The sequence below is a fragment of the Amblyomma americanum genome, chromosome 5, assembly GCF_052857255.1.
Source record: "Amblyomma americanum isolate KBUSLIRL-KWMA chromosome 5, ASM5285725v1, whole genome shotgun sequence".
Lineage (NCBI taxonomy): Eukaryota > Metazoa > Arthropoda > Arachnida > Ixodida > Ixodidae > Amblyomma > Amblyomma americanum.
This window is the reverse complement of record NC_135501.1, coordinates 208,111,232-208,124,031: the sequence shown is the minus strand read 5'-3', so window position 1 is coordinate 208,124,031 and position 12,800 is coordinate 208,111,232.

Below are 12,800 nucleotides of genomic sequence, written 5' to 3'. Positions count from 1 at the left end.
CCTGATTCCGCAATGCCTGCATGACTGCTGAGGTTTCCACTGACTCAAATGCCTTGTGTAATCTATAAAGGCTATATATAGGTATTAGCGATTACCTTAGCAAATACCTTGTAGGCAACGGACAGTAAGCTTATCGGTATGTAACATTCAAGTCCTTAGGCCTCCTTTCTTATGCATTAAGATGATGTTGCATAACTGAAGAAAGATGCGATACGTGTGCATTTGTTTTTGGTAGCCGCATGGCGGTTACGGTTATCTTTAAATAACATTCTTCACTGCTTGAAGGAATATAATGAAATTGATCGGCTTGTTAAGGTACGGACGACAAAAGCCAACAGTTTTTGAAACCACGAAAATATAGGGGATTATTTTTGCCTGTTTAGAGAGGAAAAGTGATTGAGAAATAATTTGTACAGTGCAGAAAATGACACAAAGAAGTATGAAAACAGAAATAATAGTCGCTGGTGCACGGGAACCGAACCGTACGATGTTGTACCAATTCCGATACGCTAATGGCGTATCGCTTTTCCTTCTATTTTCAATTATACTTGACGAATAAATTGCACAGGCTGACCTTCACTTCCTCGAATCCTTTCGATCTCTAGATAGCTCTTAAAATTCTCCTGCGATTTCTTTGGCGTCAAACAGCGTCGGATTTTTTAAAATAAAATTCATCCCTGCTTGACGTTTGACTGAAATTAAGCACCCGCGTTAAACAGCCAGCAAAACCCCTGCGTTCGTATTCAAAAAAAAAAAAACGGGGATGCGCAGCTCAAAACATCTCAGCCCTCCCGTATGCCGCTCCTTCTATCTTCGGAATACTGCACTTGTCTTGCTTCTTTCGGTGTGGGAACAAAACAACCGCAAACGCGAAGCATCGCAGTGCGGCGACAGGTCCGCGAGAATGAGAGCCTCACTCAGTGCGAAAAAAAAGGTGAAAAAAAAATTAACAAAAAAACTACCTGCCGCATGAAAAGCAGGCCACTCGTAACGCACGCGCCGCGCACCGCCACAAGTCCCTTTTCTCGTTCGCCGTCAAGCCTATAGATGATGACGACTCCCTTCTTCACACGCCATTGTGGGCAGGAGTGGGGTTGTACTCTCCAATTGGCACGATGCCCGCTATCACGTGTGGATGTCTGTGTCTCGTGGTGGAAGCTAATACTGCGTGAGCTGACAGCGTAGGGAAGGCGGGGAAAAAAGAACGAGGCAAAACAGGGAGACAGGGCACAACTGGCACCACATACAACCGGCACAGGATTATAAACGACGTGTCAGCCTTCCCGCGAAGCAGGGAGCAAAGGAGTCGGCGGCCAACCGTAAGCCCCGGCGGGCGCCAAACCTGTGTTTAGGTTCAAACAGCACAACCCAATCGCAGCAGGAGAGAACGGCGTACAGCAGGCGCAGCGTTTCTGTACGTACGTACGTCCTACCGCACGTTCGCGCCGGCTGCCTCCTCCCCCAGTGTTTGGTGCGTGTGTGCGCGGGATGACTGACTGGAGCGCGTGCCTTATAATAAGGGGTGTCACTCAGGCTTTTGTTTTCCTACTTTCGTTTTGCTTCGTTCGGTACCCGCGTGGTGCGCTGCTGTATGCTTCCGGAGACAAGTGGGCGCGTGCTGAGCGTCAGCTGTCGCCATCTGGTGCTCTCTCCGGTGACTCGCTCCGGAGAGGCACACGCGCACAAAGGCGCACACATGAACTCAGCTCGATTTCCCCTCACTCGGCGTCGCAGCCCCCTCGCGTGCACGGCGGTGGAAACGATGTGCTCGTGACACCTGCTGCGCGATCAACACGTGTCTATGACAGCGGTCGCTCCCGCAGTGCAGCCTCCTGCAGGCATACACACGCGCACACGCTGGTGCCAGGCAGCGAGACTGAGCGTTTATTCCCGTCGCTTTCAATTTCCAACCTGGCCGGAGCATTTTGTTTTACTTTTTACGCTTCTCTCTCGCTCTGGGAGTCTGCTTTCTAAGGTAAGGCGCGAAACCGATTGATTAATACTCCTGTTACACGGATGGTTTCAACTGGCATTGAAGTGGAAGGCATCGCAACCGTCCAACTGCGCGGTTGGACTGAAGGCCGGTAAAATGCGCTTAATAGAATTTTCCCGGCACTCAGTTCAATTTAAATCACATTATTATGCCACATGCAGCCCACTGGTGAATAAATTATTCCTTGTGACCAGCGGACTGACTTTATTTGCTCGTTTCTTATATTACTCTGCTTGACTGAGTGTTAGCGCAAGCGTCCTTTCTGGTGCACGCCACATCTGAACGCGGCACAAGTCAAGACAGCTAGTACAGGCTTGTTTGGCTTAAGCACCTGAGAGCAGTTTATATAATGTCGCTTCACGTGTTTCCGCGTTTAAATGCATTTTATTAGCGTTTATTTAGATCTAGTCGGCTCATGATTTAAGATGGACTACCACATAGCGCAACAAAAAGCATGCATCATATAAGGGTAGGTGGGACAAGCGCCTGTCCCATCTACCCTTCCATCTTCATCTGATGTATGCTTTGCGCTGTGCTATAAAGTAGTCAATTTTAAATGCGCGGTTGCAGATTTGAACCTATGCTAGTCACACGTAATCTACACCGCACTGCTGGCCGGTCATCCATAGCCAACTATTTGCATATCGTGCTGGAAGATCTATTCATAAGATTCTACATTAAAAGGCAAGTCCATAAAATCCATACCACAACTGGAGACAGTTCAAAGAGTGTTGCCGAGCTAACCGTTACCAACTGGTTTGTGCTGACGACCGTATCCTGTCTTTCAAAAAGATGCAATCCGGCGATATACAATACATAGTATGACAGCTCGGAAGAAGAGGACGAACTAAAAGCCAGATAACACGAGCGCTGACTTTCAACTAGCACAATATGATGCAAAAAATTCTATGTTAGACCCTCTACTGCGTCTGATTTGTATGTGTTTTTTTTTGGGTAGCTTTAGCGTAGCGTTTCCGAGCTTTAAGTGATCTCTTATTGGACCCCTATTCAAGCTGGGCTAATAAGTTTTACTGGAGAGCTGCGCTCCACTAAACGCAGTTTTGTCGTGGAAGCCAGATGAGTGATCATAAAAATCAACAACATCAACTATTGCCGTACGTATGCCGACCGGATCTCTAATAATGGTGCAGTATTTATTCAGAAGTTGCCGTCGTTTCTATGAAGTGCCGCCATGCTTCAGGCTTCCTGCTCCTAATTCGCGAAGGCCGCAGCGCTAACAGCTATAGCGTTTCGCTAATGAGCCCCCTAGTCTTGATTCTAAGAAAATAGCGCAAAAGACGAGGACAGTAAAGAAAGGAAACAACAGGACCAGCGCTAACTCGCAACTAAAGGTTTATTCACAGGAAGCAAGGAATATTAAGAGGGCGAACAATCAAGAACACACGTGTAGCTACGTGGAACCAAGGAAACTGACCTCGCTGTCATGCAGGCATACAGAGGGGCTGCTAACGCACAATCTGGTTTTTTTTTCTTCATGTAAATTGGCTCCATAATCTCTCTGGATAACTGTGTTGGATGACTGTACAATACATCACTGTGATGCAAAGTAGGGAAGCAAGATTTGCAGTTTCTAACATGTTCGACTAGATTAGTAGGTTTACTAGCCTCCAAGGTATTGGCATGTTCAGTTAGGCGAGTGTTAATACAACGACCCGTCTGACCAATGTATACTTGTCCGCAGGAAAAAGGAGTTTTATAAACAACTCCTTCAGAGCACGGAACATACTTAGTTTTATGTTTAATCCCACAGGTACTTTGGGATTCATTTTGTTTTTCAGCATTTCTTTCCGCCATAGCACACATCCTTTTAAGATGTTAGGAGCTGAAAAGACAACCCCTATTTTATACCTGTTCGCCACCTTTTTCAGGTTATGCGAAAGGCGGTGTACGTACGGGAGAACTGCAACCTTGTTCCTTTCATTCACTAAGAAAGCCAAAAAACTTAAGACTTTGTTTGCTGTGCCTGGGTGAGACAGAGTGAAGGAAAGGAACAAGGTTGCAGTTCTCCCGTACGTACACCGCCTTTCGCATAACCTGAAAAAGGTGGCGAACAGTTATAAAATAGGGGTTGTCTTTTCAGCTCCTAACATCTTAAAAGGATGTGTGCTATGGCGGAAATAAACGCTGAAAAACAAAATGAATTCCAAAGTACCTGTGGGATTAAGCATAAGCCTAAGTATGTTCCGTGCTCTGAAGGAGTTGTTTATAAAATTCCTTTTTCCTACGGACAAGTCTACATTGGTCAGACGGGTCGTTGTATTAACACTCGCCTAACTGAGCATGCTAATACCTTGGGGGCTAATAAATCTACTAATCTAGTCGAACATGTTAGAGACTGCAAATCTTGCTTCCCTACTTTGCATCACAGTGATGTATTGTACAGTCACCCAACACAGTTAACCCGATGGATTATGGAGGCTTTTTACATAAAGAAAAAAACTATACTGTGTGTTAGCAGCCCGTATGTATGCCCGCATGACAGTGAGGTTCGTTTCCTCGGTTCCACCAAGCTGCACGTGTCTTTGCTTTGCTTTCTTGATTGTTTGCCCTCTTTATATTCCTTGCTTTTTGTGAATAAACCTTTAGTTGTGAGTTAGCGCTGGTACTGTCCTCGTCTTTAGCGCTATTTTCCCAGAAGTATGTATCACCAACTCGCCCGTCTTGCCATCGTGTAGTCTTGCTTCTCCGTTATGCAGGCAATCTCGCAAATCGCTCTGTGGTGAAAGTCTTTTATATTTCCTCAAAGCAATGGTTCAGAAACACATTTTACTTTAATGCTTCGCCAGAGTTCCTTTTAGCATCCATTTTTCGCTGTAAACAGTCTTTATTCATTTTTTGGAAGTGACCAGTGATAGCAGCACCGACGCTTTGCTGCTTGACTTTATAGCAAAGCAACTAAATGTGAATAACTTCATGAATGCGAACGTTAGGATTTGAGAAGTGATCCTCCTAGCGAGCTTATAATAGCTAGGCTACCTTAGTTCCCTTTGAATAATGTGCCATTTTAATGCGGCGATTATGCACGCATAGCCGTAAAACTTCATCTCTCCGTGAATTCAACCATTTGCCCTGAATACTATGTTATTTAAGGCCCAAACTTAGTAGCGGTTGCTCTTTCCCTAAAGTTTCTTTGTACGTTTTAAGTAATAAGGTACAGTCTCTGTCAAAAATGTACAGCCCAAGGGGTTCGCTTCCAAGCAGTGTAACGGGGCTCTTATGCACATTTGACAGTCCTAAGCTTGGGATGGCTGAGCACTTCAATTCTTCCAGCCTTCGTGAGATCAGGGTCCCTGAATACGCAAGAGGAGCCGCGCTGCGGGCTCAGAAGCAGACCCCTTGGCCTGTATATTTTTCACAAAGACTGGACATATTTGATTTCTCTAGTTTTGCTCTACTTGCCGACTGAGCTGCGTGTGCGGAATACAGCCTCAAACAGTCTTCAAAAAATTTGATTGCGCGTGAGGTAGCCTTATTCTGTAGAGAACCATTGGCACTAACTGCGAGGCCGCTTCTAACCTGCATAGAGTCATTTAATCCTGAATTTACTTGCGCACCGTCAAATCAATCGTGTGGTATGGTTATAAATTATGTGTGTACTAGGCACTTACACGCAAACCTGACAGTCATGCATTAGCAACCTTTGCAGCTCTGCTAAAAGTGTGCACGTAAGTATGTCATAAGGGATGGTTGTGTGCATGCAGCCTCAATCTCATTGAGTATGTAAAACAATTTTCAACCAAGTGTTTCCAACCATACCATAAGTACTATCAACCTCCCACACTTCTGCTGAAAAGTAAAAGGAAACGAAATTAGAACTTTATTCCCAGTTGAGCTTAACACGAGGTTTCAGAAAATGAAAATGGGAATGGGAGATTTCGCACTGCTTGCTACCAACTGTTTGGAACGGACTTCGAGCGTTGCTCTCTTCCCCACGTCCAGACAAATTATCTGCCACGACATGTGAGCCGGACCCACTGGGTCATACTACTGACGGACGGCTATAGTAACGTTAAATGACCCACCGCAACGCTGTCTCTAAAGACAAAGCACCGAGCTCCTTTCCCATCCCTCGCCTCCCGATACAGCAAAATCCAGCATGTCCCTTCCCGCGCGGCTCTTCCCACGGATTACTCGCCGATTGGGACTGACACCGGCGGAGCACTGAAGACACCAGTTTCTAATCGCCGCCCCTTTCTCCCCACGCACCAGCGACCTCTGCGTGTTCGTACGAACGTAGAGATACCAAGAGCCCCGACCCAAGCCACCATACCACCTCTGCGCCCGTACATACAGACGCGCCTCCAGCGGCGGCAGAAGAAAGCGACAGTCCCCACTTCCATGTCACACTGCAGACGGGGAGTTGGGGAGAGGGCCGAGGGAAGCCGGGGCAGCGCTCTCACGTCGATTGCAGCGACATCTGCTGACAATAACCCTCGTCAATGGATCAGAGCTGGGCGACACGGCATGGTCAGCCTGCCTGCCTGCGCTGCTCTATTCGTCGCCCCCCCCCCCCCCCCAGCCTACCTAACCTTTCCAATTGTGCTGCTGCTTGCCGTACCGCGCCCGCTGTTGCTGCGGGGCACACGCCAGTGCCGCATGGTGGCGACTCTGTAAGCGAGTGGTGCGTGTTTTGGGGACACCAGGAGCGTAGGGAAGAATTATTGCCCCCGGGGCGCTGGAGATCTGCCAGCCGAAATTGGATGGGCGACTCTCCTGCTACAAGCGTCGGGTGGCGTCTATAAACGCTGAAGCCGCGGCGCACGTCAGCGTCTGCCACGAGCGTGCGCTACCCCGGGGTGGTGGGTGGAAAAAGTTCGAGGGGAAAGTGATTGGATTTCAAGGTCAAGGGCGGTTCGAAGCGCCTGCTCGAGTGGGGGGATGGAGTGGGGAGGGTGTGGAACGCAAGAAAGCTGCCACAGTTGTGACTTTGTCTCAGTTTGAAGTCATCTGGCTGCTGGCAGGGCTGCCCATCGCATTGCGCTGTCGACATTGGACCCGTTTCAAGCATCTTGAAGTTGGCTTTTTCACGTTGCGCATTGATGAACACGTGGTGATGCTATTTGATAGCGAAGCGATGACAACGTGCTTATTGTATTTGCCAGTGCTTGGCAGCTGTGCGCGCTAAAATCAAAGCAACCTCGTCAACAGCTTCTTAGCCATAAAATGCATGAACTACTCCTGAATTTTTTAATGCGAAAGCATTCAATGGCGCATACTCCTGGTCGAGACACTATCCATCCGTTACATCGCCAACCGGAAGTCACGACAAGGGAAGTGACATCATACCGTCCGTCCGTCCATTACGGTCTTCAACTCTATAAGAAAAAAAACCTTTGTGCACGATGGGATTCGAACCACCATCCTTCCCTTCCGCAGCCGAGCGTGCTAACGATTACGCTACTTACTGCCAACGCGTATGTCGTTCTCCTTGTCCAGGTCCCTGGAGAGTGTTTGCGGAAAGGCGTCGAATCAGACGGATGCCTCCCAAACGCCCTTCAGTGTCTCCAGCATTTAAGATTCACAAAAAATTGTGTACTTAATAAAACTCAACCACTCATCAGTGACACAAGCAGCAACACCGCGCTAAAAGATTTCGCCTCACTTAGGGGAGGCTGCCACTAATTAAGCTCCTTCCAGCTCGGTGTAGCGAAGACACCTGTACGGAAAGCCGGGCAGCATCTCTCTTATTACACATGGTTTTCTTTACGAAAGGCACCGTCGTTCATCCAGACATGCAGACACGTAACATTCACGCCTTCTTTATGGATGCGATAAAGGCTCACCTCTCCGTGTTGTGTTCGGGGAAACACGCGCAATCGGCGTAGATCTCCGTATGTGCCACATGAACAAAGGCGAAAGTGGTGGGCAATACGCTTAACATCGCGGGCCTATAACTAAAGCACACTTCACGTACAACTTCAATGCTCAGTTCGATGGCAGCACCCTTGACGAAAAAAATGCTCCAACGAAGGTGCCCAGCGTAAACAATAGAACATAGTGCAACATGTCTGGGAGCAACTTGTGACGGTTCCTCCACCTCTCTTGATGTTTTTGAAAGGGAGAAAAATGTTGAAGATGGTAATATAATGCTGAACGTCTTCCAGGTTCGAACTTGCTCGATCATATTACTCGAAGACAACTCTGAGAGATGTTAACTATTTATTTGAGGTAAAAAAAACAACAGAACAATAACAAGAAGAGCAACCTGACCAGACCAGCCACGGAGTCTAAAGAAGCGAACGCACACACACACATAGACACGGTGCACAAATATGCGGCGATCGTCCGTCCGTCTGTCCTCGAGACTCAGGGAAAACCAGCGGCTTGCACACCTCCCTTCCAAGTGTGCTGCATAACATCTGGGGATGAAGTACATACAGACGACCACACAGGCCAACATGCCGCAGGCCCAGAGAAGAGGTAGTACCTCAGAAGAGTTAACTGATCGGCTATAGTTGGTTCTCAGCCATTATATTAACCTTACAGAGCGCAAAGCACACACCAGACAAAAAAAAAAGAACACACATTAGGAAGCACGGGCGCTACTCACTACTGACTTATTCAAGGAAAGATCAAAGCATATAAATGTTTACTGCAAATGAGTACTCAGAAAGTTAACAAACGAGGTGTGAAAGAAAAATGATCTCCCTATCGTAGAGAGCAAGGGAAGTATCACTGACACAATCTTGTCCCGCTTTTCTGATAAAATAAGCATCCAATGTTGCACGAGCGGTTTCATGCTATAGCATTCTTACGCAATTGAAACACGCTGTACAATCGGTGCAAGCAATGCAGTGGTCCACAGGGTGTGGGCGCTCATTATTAGCAAGATCTTTTGCGTACTCCCTGTTTGCGCGATCCTCGTGTTTCGTCTGTTGTGTTCCTTTCTTTTGACTCATGTGTGAGATTAGATGAGAATGATATAGAGGTTGCGCCTCCTGTCCCTGCCGAGGCATACGCGCTGCCTAAACTTGAGTGTACACATTCATGCATGACAAAACTTGAACCCTCTCCCAGAAAGATAACTGTCGGGTTATTCCTACGCTCCTGTAGTTGGCAGCTACAAATCGTGACATGGCGTCGGCTTTGGCGTTTTGCTCCCCCTTTTTGTGTTCGTCCCTGATAACAAATCTCTGCCGAGCGAGCGCCCAGCGTGTGAGCTTAGTGGTGTGTGGGCTGCTTAGAGTCAGGTATTCGAGCCGGTTATGGTCCGCTATGACCCGAACTCCTGCGCCACACAAGCAGACTTCAAGTCGCCCTCGTGGCCAAATGATGGCATACGCCTCCTTTTCAGTAGTAGTCTGAGCGCGGCTAAGTTTTTTGCTCTGAAAAGCGATTGGTTGATCACGGCCTTTGCTATCGCACTGGGCAAGGCAGGCTCCAGCTGCGTATTCCGATTCCCGAAGCATCGTTGGCGAGCACGAACTCCCGACACCGGTCAGGCACATGAGCCGGGGATGCGCATTTCAAACAGTTTTTTACCTCCTTGAACTCCTTGTGGGCCTCATTATCCCATGAGAGCCGCTGCGGAGTCAAAGTTTGTCAAAGGGGGTGCTACACGAGAATATTCGGGGACATAGTGCCGGTAGTAGTTCGCAAAACCCAGAAATCCCCTCAGAACTCTCTTCGTCTGTGGTCTCGGCACCTCGTCTATGGCCCTGACCTCTTTTGGATTAGCGCTGTGCTTCCTTGCTACAACAGCATGGCCCAAGAATTCCCCTTCCCATCTTGCATAGCGGCATTACCGGCGTTCGCGGTGAATCGGGTGGCTGAGGTCGAAGAGAGCACTGCCTGAACGTGACTTAGATGCGCCTCCCAGGTTCACAAATAAATTACCAGATCATCTATGCAGGCGCATGCGCACTCGCGATGCCGTGTCAGTACCTGGTTTAAGACCCTCTGAAAGATCGAACCCGCATTTCGGAGGCGGAAGGGCATGACCTTCCATGCGTACTGCCCCACTGGTGTGACAAACGTTGTGAAGGCCTGAGCCTGCTTCTCCAGTAGCCCCTAAGCATGTCTACTAAGCTGATGTAGTCGGCCTTCGCCACTCGGAACAGCAGCTCGCAAGGTAGGCTCATCTGAAACGCGTCCTGATCTCCTTTCACGTGCAGCCTCCGATATTCGCAGCACAAGCGCAGCCCTCTATTCTTTTCGGCAACGCAGACCACTGGGTGAGCACGTGGGCTCTCGACGAGGTATATTAGTCCCCACACCAGGAGCTAACCTACCTGTCTTTCCACCTCCTTGCGATACGCCATCAGAGCTTAGTACGCATGACCTGCCCGTGCCTCAGCACGTTCAGTCAGTGGGATTTTGTGCGCTCTAGCGAGCATTTTCCGGGCCTACTGCTGAATGCCTGGCCATTCTTCGCAATCAGTGTTTCGTTCAAATGTTCTAGGGCACCCGGCGGCTGCGAGCTTCCCGGGGCCAAGCGCATGGGAAAAGTAGGCACGTCGCTCACCCTCGAATATCACTCCCATTAAATTCAACCGCGCGTGGTACGCCTTGAACTAGTTTGCATGCACATTCCGACACGTACCGCCACCCAGTTCGACCATGTAGCTGTACGGGCGCGTCTTACGCATCACTTGTTTGGTTTATGCGGTTTAATGTCCTAGAGCTACTCAGGCTATGAGGGACGCCGCAGTGAAGGGCTCCGGAAATTTCGACCACCTGGGGTTCTTTAACGTGCACTGACATCGCACAGCACACGGGCGCCTTAGCGTTTCGCCTCCATCGAAATTCGACCGCCGCGGCCGGGATCGAACCCGCGCCTTTCGGGTGAGCGCCCGAGCGCCATAAGAATTGAGCCCCCGCCGCGGCCTTAAGCCCGGGATACATGCGACGTTTTTTCCGACGATGTTCGCGCGGCAGAAAACGTCGTGGCGGCGCGACGCCCGGCCGGAGATACATGGAGCGAAAAAGCGGCAGCCCGCCCCCGCGTTATCTCTCGCGAAAACAATATGATCAACGAGTGGCAAATACCATTGAGCGAGGAGCTCTTTGAGAGCAGCGACGCTGACTCCTGATTCAGAATAACGAAATTGATCATTTAGACACCACTGTACTGACTGCAGCACGCGTGCATTATATATACAAGGTTTTGCGTGCTCGGATGCATGCGGTCGCGTACCTTTCGATGCCCGCTCAGCCGTGGCTACCATCGGCTGCGGTTTTCTTCGGCACCTTCGCTTCAGGGAGGAAAATCGGGCATTTCGATCCAGGATTCGGTCGTGTTCTCCAAAAAAAGACATTTCGTGTCTCGTGAAGCGTTTATTTTTGCGATAATAACATTTCCGTGCAATAAACACAGCAGTGCTCGTCGGCCATGGCGGCCATTTCGGCGGCGGCGGAGGCGGCCAATCCGGAAGAGCGGGCTTTCTGCGCTGTTATTGGCTTTCTTCGGCTGCCGCTTCCGGTCTCGTCGGACGCCGCGAGTCAATATCTGGCGGGGCGACATCAGCGGCGGCGGGCGTTTTTTTCGAGGCCGGGCGTCAAATGCGCGCCGTCGGGCGAAAATCGCCCAAAAAACGCTCCATGTATCCCGGGCCTTACGCATTACTGTCACAGATCCTGCCAACTTGGACATCAGCTTTCCCCTGCGTTTATTTTCAAGCAACAATACCTGCTGCCCGTCCGTGAATTGTTTGTCCACGGCGCGTAAGTTGTACTGCCCCACGTACCTGTGCTGAGCTACGAAGCTGTTATCTCTCGCATTTGCGTTTGCCTTAGCAAACTCCTCGCGCAATGCTGGCAGTACTCCGCAAAGTCACAACTGAGCCTGAAAACTCTCTGGGAACCTGGAACCTGAAGACTGGGAGCATGGAAAGCAATAATGCAGAGCAGATTCGCAGCATAGATCAAAAGCACACAGAATACCATAGCATCACAAAGGTGGAAGTGCCTGCGGTGCCATAATCCGCTGGTGTTCCGGTCATTTCTTGACGGAACGAGTCACTGCTCCTTGAAAAGCGTTTTTTATCAGTGCGCAATTTTAAAATGCGAAAAAAATGAATGCGGAAGCTCCGAACTGCCAATTTGTGCCACCTGCGTTCTATTTGGTGTGTGCACCGCGAATGCGATCGCACGTACCACCATGACGGTCGTTTTGCAGACTAGACACTAGAGGGCGTCAGCTTCCCAAGCAGGCGGCGCCCGTGATAAAATCGTCTATAACAAGCGTTTTTCTCCCCCCCCCCTTTTTTTTTTCTCTCCCTATCATATTCCCATAAACATCGATCAATGTTTCGAAAAAAAAAATGAATTGGAGGTTAGCGCTTGTCTGTGTCTTTTCTCGCCTTCGTATGCGTCGTTTTCTGAGAGCAGATATGCTTGGGGATCGGGACCGCGGTCTTCACCGCATGAGGATAAAGTGGGCACGCTACGGACGGAAGCCTTCGGGAGAATTAGCAAGCATGGATGTTTATTTTACATATTTACAACATAAACAGGGAGACCAAACGTCAGAAATGAAGTGCTCTGAAACACGCCAGATGGCGGCTTAAATACAGTTGATATTCCCCAAGCACCTAGCCAGGGAGTCCGGTAGCTGGTCGAGCGTTCAATGGGCCTTCAGCCTCTTCATAGGCTGCGCCCTCACCACGTGACCGCGCACACTGCACAGAAACACACACAGGCAAGAAGGAATCCTGGCGCCTTGTGGTCGCGGACTGCGGTTTCCCACCGGCCTACCAGGTCCAAAAGGTCGTTGGCTCCTTATGCGGCGATGCCTTCCGTGGGAAACACGAGTTCTGACTGTCCACACCGGTGAACTCTTCCGGGG